Here is a 13744-nt window from a genome sequence, read left to right on the forward strand (position 1 = left end):
AGCAGTGTGCTGAGTAACACTGCCAGATTTTTCAAGCTCTAGCTCCTCTACTGCTGACAGCCCTAGGTTATAATCATAGAATCATAGAATGGTTTGGGTTGGAAGGGACCTCAAAGATCATCTAGTTCCAACCCCCCTGCTGCAGGCAGGGACACCCTCCACTAGACCACATTGCCCAAAGCCCCATCCAACCTGGTCTTGAACACTTCCAGGGATGGGGCCTCCACAACCCCTCTGGGCAACCTGTTCCAGTGCCTCACCACTCTCACAGTGAAGAAAGATGCCAAGTTGAGGGTCATCAACCTTGTGTTGACTGGTTTGAAGGCCTTTAGGTAAAGATGTGTTTGCTTCTTGATCTAGTATGAAATTTGAGTTATTTTATCATCCAGTTACATTATCATGTTTCCTTTAGCAGTATCAATTTTTCAATATTGATGAACCTATCAACTGGTGATGAGTGGTCATTTTGAGTTGAATCAAGGTTACTCCACTGTACAGTAAACATCCTGAGTCTGCTGAAGTGATCTGTTCATGTTTTTCCTATGCAGCCACAGTGATGGAGGGAAATTAGAGGTTGAGTAGGAAAGGAAGTGTGTGTGGGGTGTTCTCATTTCTCCAAGAATAGTCTTCTGTTAATATATTTTCGTGGAAATTCTATGAATAATTTTTTTTGTCTCCCAGCTTCTGTTTGAAGCTTGTCTATAAAAGAAAATCCAAGGACCTAAAGTCTTCTGTAACTTTTTCTATTTTAGTTATTAATAATACTCCATATGCACCAATACTTACCTGCAATCATTTGATTAAAATGAATGACTAAGGAGGATTAACAAGATTACTTGTAACAATGGTAAAAAGATTTACTTTGTAACTGTAGTAGCTGCTAAGTTACTGAAAGGAAGAGTTGGAAAAAACATCATTTTAGCTGGCTGTGGTGCAGCTTTGCAAGTAACTTACACGTGAAGCAGGAGTTTGGTGTAGTTAAATACAAAAACTTGCAGATGTGATTCTGATGCAGTGCTTGTAATACTACTATTCACTAAACCATTTGTGATTTCCAGGAAAACTTAATTACCTTTATTAGTAGCATTCCAGCTATTAATCCAAGCAACCCATGATATGTGTCAAAGACTGCATGCATTTTAAAAAAACCCGTGGATTTCAAAAGAACCCAAACACCTGAGTATTTAGTATTCTTGTTTTCATACTGCTTGTATCACCACGAAGACTGCCCCTGACAAGAACTGGAGAGGAGAGAGAGCTTTGTTGTGTGTTAGCAGCAAGAGGTTTTAGCAAAAGTGTATTATTTCCATCAGTAGCTGAAAAAGGGGTGGTGGAATAAATGCTTCTGTTTTCCATGTGACAAAACCAGCAAAATGTGTTTGTAGTTCATGAGGATTAAATAAAGCAGTTTTCAGTCTACAAAGAACTCTGTGAAGTTTAAATTGTGAACTTTTGCTGGGATAGCTTTGCCAGGAAGGTCAGTTCCTGCATTAGAATTAATTTACTCAGGAAGAAAGGAGTGTGGCATAAAGCATGTCAACCAAAGCGGTGTTTTGTGGTATAAGGTGGAACTGTACTAGGACCATTTTTCATGCATTGTTTGGGACAGTTACACTGAAAAGGTATCCTTGTAAAAATACGTCCTAAAGTGAAGGAAGTATGAGGGATAAGCAGTCATTCAATTGATACTATTTAATCTGCAGGTCCAGATAACCCTGGAGTCTTAAAAGTGAACGTAACAAAGGAAAGGCTGTCAGACTAAAAGTCTGTTAGACCTCATAAGCTGTTTCTGGACAGTAATCAGTAGACAATGCCTAGTGAGAAGTTACAAGTATAGAGAAAATGTAGAGTGGTACATGCCTCAAAATACAGTCCTGCCTGTTTTTGTCAGAGGAGGTGGCTGGTCCATTTACAGTAATAAATGTAAATCTCAAAAGGCTTGAGCCATTTCAGAAAGAGTGATATCAGGGCTGGTTCCCGTTTGAGCAGGATGAGTCGGGTACTAATAAGCCAGCCCATCATCTTAAAGCCAGTCCTCAGCAAAATACTGGAAAACACAGGATTTCTTTGCTAAAGAGTAAAAGGACAGGAATATAATTAATACCGGTAAGCGTGGCTTAAGGAAAAAAGATCTTGGCAAACATACCGAGCTTCATTACTTGAGTAGGAGAGAAGCTTCAGCAAAAAATTAATCATGTAGATGGTGTAGACTTTGGTAACGTGCTTCATACTACACACCAGTGAGTCTCACTTAGTTTCAGTATAGTACCTTAAATGGCTTAAAAGCTGATGGACTGACAGATTCGAAGAAATAAGTAGCATTACAACAATAACCAAACAGCTGATTGTTCGTGGAAGTGGAGCCTTAGTTACAGTATCTGGCCCAACACTTCCATCTGTGGTCTAGAAGTCATCATGGTATTGCCACTGATTTTATTTGTGGCTGTGACAAAGATGCTGGAGTGAGTTAAGTACGGATGATGAGGAAAAGACGATAATGGAGAACAGTCACATGGACTGGATTGCTTTGTAAATGGAACCACTTAAATAGATTATGTCTTAATGTGTCCACATGCAAAATTGTGTATCTAGGATTAATGAATGCAAATTGTGTACCTAGAAGATATTACTGAATCCTGGAAACCAGAGACTTCAGAAGAGATTGAAGAGGTGCGATCACAAGACACTTTGAAAAGAGTCTGGTGTACCCATGGGACAGAAAGGGCTGTTTGGGGGTGCTAACACTGGAGTAGACAGAAATAGAGTTTGTGTCTGCTGGGTCCCCTTCTTTAAATAGATGAAAAACTGGAGAGGCCAGAGAGGATCATTCAGAGGCTTATAAAGTCTGGCTGTTTAATAACAATAGGAACAAAAAAATAGATACATGAATTATATAGTGCTTTCCTGGTAATGCAAAGTCATTTTAGTCTAGACAAAGACATAACTGAAATTGATAGCCAGAAGTTTAAACAAGATGGATTAAATTTAAAAATTTAGACTTGACTGTCCAAATGGTAAAAGGTGATCAACCATGAGCAAAACACAAGGGGCAGGATGGGTTCTCCTCCCCTTGATGCCTTCAGCTGAAATTTAATGGCTTATATGATAGAGAAATTCATCCTAGGCCATCTGTGGCAATTCTTCCCTGCCCTTTCAGAAGTGGAAGGAAGTACAGGTATCTAGAAGAATATAATAATTTCTTGAAGTCACAGTTTTTAGTATTCTGATATTTTCAGTTTAAGAATAGTTTCAAATCATTCCTTTTGCTCTAAGGCATGCCCAGGTCTAGTTGCTCTGTAGTGAACAGTAAAATCTTGCTTCTTTCTGTAGTCTCTGTAGGGCTGTTCAGAATTTCTAAAGAATTGTCCAGACATTCATTTGCTTTTGTAAGTTAAACTAATGTAATTACGCAATACAAACCTATGGGGACACTTAATTCCGTGGAGTCCTCTAGTGTCCATGCTGTGGTGCTTGCACTCAGCCAGCAGTGCCTGTTTCTCCCCTCTCTCCAGTCTCGGATATTACAGGATCGGTATTTCTAAATACTGCCAAGCTTTTTACTGGCGGACTGAGACCCTATTCCTGTTTTTCTTTGCTGACTGCTTTAGGAAAGTGTCTCTGTGGCCGCCCCAAGCAAATATTGCCACCATGTTGCCGTCACCAGCCCTTCATTACGTCCGGGCAACCACTTGGTCCTTCACCAAAAATGTTCCGGGCTACATGGTCTCAAGGGTTTCCATGCAGGACCTGGAAACATCCAGTGAAGAATGGGCTGCGACCCACAGAAGGAAATGTGTCAGAGATGATTTCATCCCAGCCACTGTGCCCAAAATGGGTCTGAAGAGGAGGTTCTTTAACTCCTTCCACTTGGTGCAAAAATTCTGGCAAGAAAACAGCTGCTGGAACCTCCTAAAGCAGCTTGGGTTATTGCTGCCTGCTGTGGCAGAGGCATGTGGCCATGCACAAAATCTGAGTGGATGAAGCAAAGTCCCTTGAAACTGCCTGCAGAGAAGTGAAGATGGCTCAAGTCATCTGGAATTGACAGGATGTTTTATCCACAGTATGAAGTGTTGAATCATATCATGGCCAAAGAACCAACATCATCAAATTCAGGGAAATCACAGCATAGGACAGATGGAGTGAGATAAGAAGGACACAAGATACCCCAAGGTGTGGAGTGATGTTAAGAGGAGTCAGGGCTTGGCATTCCTGCTGGACAGGGGAATGAGAGGAGTATGTGATTAATCTTTCTTGTGGGCAGGGGATCACAAGCCTATAAAACTGCCCGGATTTCACTATGCATATGTTATCCATAGGCACCAAAGGGCAAGTGCTTTATAATCTTGCATTCCTCTCCCAAGGCACGGTTCAGTTTGACTTTGATGGGCACTAAATTGGTCACAGGCTGCTCGCAAGTAGCGGCTTCCTTGTTCTCCAGGTGGCTCTGTTAGTTACCTGCCTCATTAAGGATGGGATAAAACCAGCATAGAACTCCAGGACGGTCACCTGCCATATCCCCTAGCTTCAGCAACTAGCAGTCCTGGATTTGCTGCATGACCTTCTCCCACCAGGCAGTATCCTTACCAACGGAGCTTGAGCACCAGCTGAGTGCTGCAGCTTGGTGTGCTCCCCGTCACCCTCCCTCGGGAGGCTGTGAAAGGGCTTTGACCCATACGTCCACACTTTTGCAATCACCTCTGGTCTTCAGGGTGCTCCTTGGAGAGACCTGAAGAGAGAACTGGCGTGGCGTTGGTGGGAAGCTTCACATAGTTTCTGGGAAATGAGGCTTGGAAGGCACAGCCTGGGCTTGGAAGGTGTCCGCAGCGCCCGGGTTTCGGGTAGCGTCTGGCCCGATGCTTGTCAGAACAAACTGCTGGGCCACTGAGACAGGCACCTTCCAGCCCATTGGTATGCAGCATGAAGCCACCGACTCTCTTCAACTCATGGAGCTTGTGTATTAGTACACAAAATTCTTTTGAAGAAATTGCCATTAAAAATGCATATCAAATAAACCAAAAGTCTTTCAAAGAAGGTTTTCATGGCATTAGAAAACATTTTCCCAAGTCCCAATGTAGACGTTGCTGAGATCTGTGTAACGCTGAAAAATAAGGTAGTAGAGGAAAATCTATGAAAGAAGCATGGCAACATGTTCATGTGGAGGAAGTTCATCATGATAAGGTTGGGATATTGAATAGCAAAGGAGTGGGAAATACACAGGCTGAATAATGAAACATGATCTGAGAATATCCTATTTGTCAGTGTTGCTTGGGGTCTGGAAAATAGATTTGGATTTAGACCATCTAATGGTTCCTACTTCTAAAAAAAGAGTAATTAAAAAATGAGTTCAGATATAGCAGCCTGACGACCAACTGACATGGTTTTTATTCTAGTAGTATTGTGCATCTTAGAGATCTGTGTGCAATGTAAAGACCCCCCTGGCTGGTTGGACCCAGAAGTGGAATGCGAAGGGCTCATGATCGGTTTGCCCGTGCTGTGCTATATGTGAGATAGTTGTGGAGACAGACCAGAGGAGGGTCCAGCTATTGACAGTCTTTCTTATGGTGGTGATATACAAAGTCAGTAAGTTTTAACTGACCTAATAGGTTTAAATTGGTGCATATGTTGTAAGGCCAATATGAAATCTCTACAGCTGTGTATCTCTCTTGGATAAGCTCTCTATTTAAAAATACTAGCAATGTGCACTATAGTGTCACTTATTTTGAAGCTGTCTGACATTTTGTGTTATACAGGTTTTTAGTTTGCCAGCTTTCACAAGTCTGAAATTTTCCATAAGGGGTGTTGGCCTCAAACTGAGTTTTTTGGGAAGTTTCCAGACACAGTTTTTTCAGCTGCCTGAGATCAAAATGCATTTTTTTTCCCCTTGTTTAAAAAAAATAAAAATTTTTAATTGAAAGGTTACAGGAAGAATAAAATTCTGAAAAAAGATCTTAGATTTAAATGGCAGGGTGGCCCCTGTGTTGAGCAGGGGTCCCTGGCATCCTGAGCTGACAAGTTCTTTGGCTGCATTAAAGTCTGTGAAATATCTTGGTTTACAAATATTCAGTAGACTTCTTAATACTTGGTTGTTTAAGTTAGGGTTTCACAGGCAATTTTATTTCTAGCACTTCCTTATTAAGTGCTGTGCAAGCTTAAAGGAATTTTTAATTGGGTAGGGAGGTTAATTATTTATTCTACAATTTCAAATAACATCCTCTTGGTTTAAACTCTCATTGTTTTCGGGGCGGGGAAGGTAAACAAACAAAAAAATCCAAGATTTAGCCTCTAATTCTGCAAGCTCACATTTCATTTGCCTTATTTGTCCATGAATCAAAGTTATCGCCTCCAGAGTTGTTGGTGGGTACATGTACTAAATGTGAAAGGATGAGGAAATATTCAACCCAATACATTGCTGGAAGTCGGCACTGGTAGATCTTGAAAAAGAAAGGCTAGACAAGATTCAAAGAGTTAAAAGGTATTTCTATTTTCTCTTCTTGGCTAAAAAAGTTGTAAATGGCCCCCAGGGATATTTGCTTCAGTGATTACTTCAGAATTGTATTTTGAAACAGGACTGCACCAGCCCCTCCCTGTTTCTCTAATAAATAGTTTAACAAGACAGCAAGACATTACAAACCCAATCATGACGTTGAGGGACAAACCTTCTTTTCAGTGAGATTTTAAAGTGAGGAACAAAATTTGCTGCTAGAGTAGCAGTAAAGACAACACTGATTTTTAGGGTTGGATTTGTTGGTTCAAAGCCATATCGTTTGCTCTCTTTCCAGCAAAATTCTTCCATAGCTACATTAACTGTGCTCGGGGTGAGCCCCGAGGCTACTTTGCAACCCTCCAGTGAAAGATCCTACATAAAAATGAAAAACGAGTTTGTCCGGCACAGATACGAGCAATCTCTTTTCTAATCTTTACGTAAAAACACATGTTGTGTGACTTGAAACTGTCCTTCAGGATTGGACCAACAGGACCCAAATTAAGAATGGAGCAAAAGTAAGAAGCAAAGCACAAATTAAATTCAAACTCCTAAAAGTAAAAGGTTCTCTGAAGAAGCCCCTTGTCTCTCCCTGTCCTCCCCTGACCAGACATACGGACTCCGTGGTCTGCTTCAATGGATAGGAGTTTGCGATCTGCTTAATACGTGCAGCAGCTTTTCAACAGTCTGTGTAAGCTACCAGGCTGCACTGGAGAGTCCATTTTTCTGTGACGTTAGGTGTCAAAACAGACGCCTTCCCGTCAAGCTCAAAATCCTTTCGAAGACAAACGTGAAGTTTTAACTGTAAAAATAAATTCCCAGCATAAACACACAAACTGGTAGAATAGCAACAGCGTGAAGTGGTAAGTAACGTAAAGGAAGAATTAGACCTTCAGGAAAATGGAAGTCGTTTAAGATCACAGTCTCCAAAACACTTAAAGCACAAGCTTACCGTTAAGCGCGTAATGGCCCCGCTGGTATTAACAGGAGAATTTGTGTGCCTAAAGCGTACACGTACGTGGTTTGCGGGGCTGTTTGCTGGCTCACCGTGTTTAACACACATACATCAGGCAACTAGGCAAGAGGGAAGAAGCCAAACCCACGTGGAGAATATGTGAACGCTTGCGATTGTTGTGGAGGGAGTAATTAATGCTCTCGTACCGTTTTTGGTGAAAAGTACAGCTCCATGGTAGATTTATAAAGGGTTACGCTGGATACAGTTACTGCCAAAGGAATAAATGGGAAAGAATTTAAAGAAAGAAAAATACTTTTTTGCTAAACTTTATGTTATCAGCAGGCTTTTGGCTGTAGCCAGGTAAAAGTACAAAAGAAAGAGTACGCTACTTCCGTATGCCCAACACTAGTCACCGAGGTAAAAAAAGCTTCTTTAATGAAAACTTGCAAAAAACGTGACTTAATTCTGTATGTAGTAGTTAGGACTACATTGCAAATGAAATATTTTGAGATTCATAATAGATTACATAGTCGAATAGATGATTAAGGAAAAAACAGGAAGAAAAATGAGTCAGAGAACCTTAAAGCACATTTGCAGGAGGAAATGCTTTTCAGGTCTTCATTGTAAGCTAAATACACTGAAATAACTAAACCTAGAATTGTGTAATGTTTGGCAGGGGAAGGGGCCTTCTAAATAAGATAATGAACCGTGTCTAGTATCTTAGGGTCCTTTTACAAATGTCCACAAAGAGACAATAAAGGTGCCCCCATTCATTTGAATCCTTAGAATTGTGGAACATGAGACTTAATTTGTGAATCTTATTTTTTTTTTTGCAAATGTACTGAAATATTAGAAAAAGTATACTAGGCTTTAGAAAGCAACTGCTTGAACTGGAAAGTTGGTATTTTATAAATGCATACCCTGAAATTTCTCAATGAAGCCTTCCTCAACACAAGTAAATATCTTATATATTAACATCATTTCAACTAAAACATTTTTACAATTTTCAGCCATGCTTGAGTATGATGTTCTAGTTCCTTGTATTTTAGAAGAGACATTGAAGAATATATATTTATTTAAATGTTTGAGGTAATTCCTTTGACAAAATTCCTGTTCCTTGGCACCAAAACTCTTTTGCCTATTCCTTCTTCGTCGCGCACTGCCCACATCAGGAGACTTGTTTGTTATTTAATCCTTTTGAGGTAAGAAAGGAGAATTTATTTATGTACTTGTATCCCTTAAATACAGTTTTTGACTGCCACAGCTGAAATATCATTCACTGCATACCAAAAATTCTCCACAATGTTAATTTTACCTGGGCTTAGCCTGGAAAGGTGTGAAACAAGCACTTTTACTATTCCAGTAAGATGGACTGGAGACGTACAGAAAATTACATGTGCACGTATAGCTGTAGCTTTACAGAAACAAGAGCAGCAATACAAAGCCAGAGCATATTTGTAATTTTAGCATCACGGTCAGTGAACATCAACTGCTAAGGCAGCTGTGCCAAAATTATTATGGCAGTGGAAAAACTGATGAATGACAAGTAGTGTGTCCATAGTCTGGGGACTGCAGTAAAAAGGCAACTGGATATAATCATGCATGCACAAGCGCCATCGTATGGTCAGGAGGTGACAGGCTCTGGAAACCAGCAGTTTGGGCAATGTATTCTTCTTGTGGTGGTGGTTAGACTAAAGGGAGGGCAGCTGTTTGAAGCTTTGTGAATGTTTAGCCCCGGCCTTGCAGCAAGAAGTGACCCGGAGTGGCAGGGGCAGGCACAGGTGGGGCATGGCGCTGGCGGAAGCACTGGGGGGAAACCAGCTGTGAACAGGATGAGGGCAGAAATTGAAATCTTACACACAGGCAATACTGAAGCTATCATCAACATGACTGAGCACGGAAAACCAGTAGAAACTCCTTTTCCAGCAGTGAGCTGGAAGGAACTTTTGGAGGTGATACGAAACTAATGCAACAAAAACATAATTTTAAAATGCTTTTGGCTTTTGTATATACTGGAACAAAATCAGCAAAGATGTTAATTGAAAATTGATGCTTCACCCCTTTAGAATAAAACCTGAGATTTGGCTGGAAATGGCATTTCCCCAAAACATACTGAAGTCTCAGAAATAATTACTGACGCAGCATCTTGACTTTTTACCGTTGCTCAAGATAATCTCCTTATTTGCATTAAATAAGCATGATGTATTACATCACGCTGCCTTCTTAAATACTGCAGTAATGCAGCCTGGCACAGCAATGTCTTCAGTCAGTATTGTATCCTCTAACAATGCTTTAATTCAACTACAGCCAATACAAAATATCATAGGATAGGTCAAACCTCCTTCTCTCTTGGACTGTTCAAAACCACTCAGTGCCCCAACCAGGAAAACAAGGTGAGACAGAGGCTAATGGAACGACTGTGGAACCAGCAGATCCACTAACCACCCCCCTCATTTTTTTCCCTCCACTGCAATTTATTTTGGGTAGTTTAAAGGAGTTCCCCGTAAGACACTGGGAGAGCACTTTTCTTGTGTCACAAACTACGAAACCACCCGCTCACCTGAATAGCAACCTCCTCCACCGTTAGGTGTATCTAACCTCTACAACAACAAACTTTATACATCACTATATAACCACAGGGGGCTGGTGATTTTGTAGAGCTTAAACTTTTAGGAACTAATCTTGCCTGTTAGAGCCAAGGTGGTTAAAGCAGCAATGTTTTTTGCCTTTATAGGTATGACTACAACTTTTCCTAAACTCTCTCCTTTTTAAGGTATACAGTGCAACAAATAAAACATCATCCTACATTTTTGTTGAGTCTAAGCCTACCCATCCTTTTAAGACTTTATATCTTTCTCAGTGTTCTATGGCTGTTTCTTCAAAGAATGAACCTCAATAAGCATCATGCACAAATACAAGCTCTTAGCTTTCTCTCTTTTCTGCATGACACCATTATTCTCTTTAGTTTCTGCACAGCCATGCACGGATCTTTTTCTAGTGAGGTAGTGGTATTTGTATGCAATAGAAGTATATGTACTAATGCCTTTGAGAAAACTTCAATATGAAATGAAGATAATGACTTTCTCCCCACATTTTCGTGAAACCAGAGCTTTGAAAGCCAACCTAGGGTGTCAACAGCAGCACCACAACTCTGGGAAATGTTCTCTTCATATAACCTTCCTCCTTATACAACCAACCAGAATGCAGATACTCCATACATACTCTCAGGTAAAGGTGCCTCCTTTTTTTAATTAGCTCACCAGAGTGATTCCTAAAAATAACGAAGCAGGAGAAACTGCCAGAATTTGGGGAAACACAGAGATGTTTTGGGTTTATTTCGTCCATCGTTGACTTGCATTTTGACTGCCTGGAATTACAATATTACAGTTACAGTATCACAGCTCAAGCTGCGTTACCAGTGTGAATTAATAGATCTATGGCACTGATATATGCACATAGGCTGGGATGTATTATTAGTTTAATGGAGCTAGAGTGCGGTCATACATATAAACCCTTAAGGTGCATTAGGTATCCGAGGAAACATGAAGGTTATTGTCTGGAGAAAGCAAAATACAATTTCCCACATTCCCTGTCACCTGAAACCTAGTAATAGAAACTTCATTTTAAATCCAAGCTCCCAACAGAAAAAGACTTTCATCTGCTTCTCTCCTTTCATTTCTTAAAAAAAAAAAAAAAAAAAATTTTTTAAACCCGTTCCATCATCTGATTCACTGTACATCTGTACAAGCACTGGAGCCGATACAACAGGTATGTAGAACAAGCATCCAGGAGCAGGACTAGGTAACTAACCTAGTTTAAGAATTTTAAGTGAGTGGTTTGCAGGGCAATACAGTATTTGTGATATGGATAAACCTAATGGGGAACTCTTTCTTAAGTAGCTTGTTTAATTTGAGCTAACCAGCCAAAAAGCATTACCAAACCTTGGTATGACAGCCAGCCAGTGCCTCTCATTAGTTTTAATACAGAACCAATCACAGGTTGATAAAAACAAAACAGGTTGTAGTTGTTAACAGACACTGGTCTGGCAGGTTTCTTAGACACCAGAAGTCTTTTGCAAAATATTTATTGAGGTGATATACTTTCCTCCCAGAGCGAGGAGGTACCACTATGCCAGCACCCTCCTAAAACCAGTTACCAAGTTCTGAGAGATAATTGGCAGAGTCAGTTACCTAAGGGTAGGTGCTGGCGCCATCCCACTGTATCCAGCTACCGCTCCAGCATGTGGTGAGTGCGAGAGCTGCCCATTCCACACTTGTGCCCTGGCTAGCCATCCCATTTGAAACGCAACCACACACTGATGTTCAGGAAGCTAAATCTGACCTATGGAGGGTAAAAAAATAAAAGAAAGTCATCACTCTGAAACAAATTCTTGGTAAAGTGAGAGAGCTTGCAAGTCATTTGTTACCATTTTCACTCTGGCCGAGAAAATCAAAGTAATTTTCAACTTCCTTAGGTTTACATGGTACCTCTCTCCCGTCATTCATCTAAACCTCAGCATCACAGTTCAGTGAATGCAGAGAGGGGGAACACAGACACATCTGCGGACAATACATTATGCTTACGCTGTCCATACGTGGCGCTCTGATGCTGCAGGGTCATGTGCTTCATGCATTCATTGAAGTCTCAAAATGTTCCTGTGATTCTTTACTCATGCCAGCAGAGTCAAAGCTTTCCAGTTAGAGGATATGTAACATTTTGGTGGCAAAAATGAACTTTGTGCTTTACCTGCCCCCCACCCCTGGTGTGATAGGATACATAGCACACTGTTTATGTCATATGTAAATCATGGCTCACACCTCAGACTACCAATCCATGCTCCTAACCTCCCTGCTTCGCTTGGGAAGGATCAGGAACAGACTCAGAGTCAGGCATGTGATTCTGTAACAACCATCCCACTCTTCAGCAACTCTCTTCTGCGTGACACAGCATACATGCATGAATAATGAACCCAAGTCCACCATCAGAAAAGGAGACCCGTTCAGAATATTAGAAACTGCCTTGAGAGAGGGCTGCAGCTGCTGAAAACCCCTAGCCCAGCCTGGAAGAGCCACTGTGAAAGCAGGCTGATGCAAGAACAGGCCAGAAGCAAAATTCACCACCCTGGCACTTCATTCCCTCTGTTCTCTCTTTAGTTCTCACCAGTTCCTCCACACAGTCAGAAAAATAAAGTATTACTTAACATTTCAGAGGAAACAAAGCCCTTTCATAAAGCATTTCTTAATGCTACTGGTAATACATACCTACCTAATAAATCTGAGATCAAACTACAGCAGTATCTAATCGTGTTTTAGATTAAGTAATGACTTAGGGCTATTTAGCTGGCAGGACATAAGGCTGGCTACTAATCCTAGCACTAGGACAATACTAGTACTTTGCATTTATTACCTACCCAAGTGAAGGAGTACATGAAGTGTTCTGGAAACATCATGGCACTTTTTATTTTTTAAACTGTAGATCAAGAGATTAAGGCCTAATCTCCAAGATATCTGGATGCCTAAAAATGCCTACAGGTGCTTAACAAATTTCTCAGAAGCATTTCAGCATGTCTGTATCATCAGACCCATATATTCAGTGCATTTACAAAGAACCCTTTTGACTGGATTTCACCCTGGTGGTGGTGTCATCCTGGCACTCTGTGGTAGCTTCCTTTCTCTTCTGTGCTCACCCTCATGCTCCCAAACTGGCTAAGACAGAAGTCTATCCAAGTTCCTGGAATTCAGTTACAGAAATGAGCTTTCAAAGCATGGAAGATGCAGTCTTTGAAGCAGACATATTTAAGACTGTATACCGGTCAAGTACTAGGAGAATCAGGAAGAACTATAGCTAACTCTTTTAAAAAGGAGAAGCACTACACAAAAATTAGTGTTTACTGTCAATGCCACGTGAGGTAGAAGTACTTTACAAACAGAGAAACTGAGTACAGGAATGTAGATGGAATAAGGCAAAAAAATACACTGTAAAAATGGGGAACAAAATTCAAATTGCTTCATCGAAGTCCATTTTCATGAGTGAAACAGTACTTACCTTCAAAACACCCTTGAAGATATTGAACATGACTGAAACCAGGCTTTGAAAATGAACACAGTACTTTGTATAAAAATATGGAAAGTAGCAGGACTTGCTAAATACTCTAGTATATAAAATACCTAGAACTATGTACATTAGTCCAAATGAAGAAGTTAAACCTAAATGGATGAAAGTATTAGCGCCCTACAGCAAGTTTATTACATTCTGTTTTCCCTCTGAGGAGTGTCATTCAGGCTAGCTAAGCAAAAATGGTTTTACAC

The sequence above is a fragment of the Balearica regulorum genome, chromosome 1 (genome assembly GCF_011004875.1).
Source record: "Balearica regulorum gibbericeps isolate bBalReg1 chromosome 1, bBalReg1.pri, whole genome shotgun sequence".
NCBI classification, from domain to species: Eukaryota; Metazoa; Chordata; class Aves; order Gruiformes; family Gruidae; genus Balearica; species Balearica regulorum.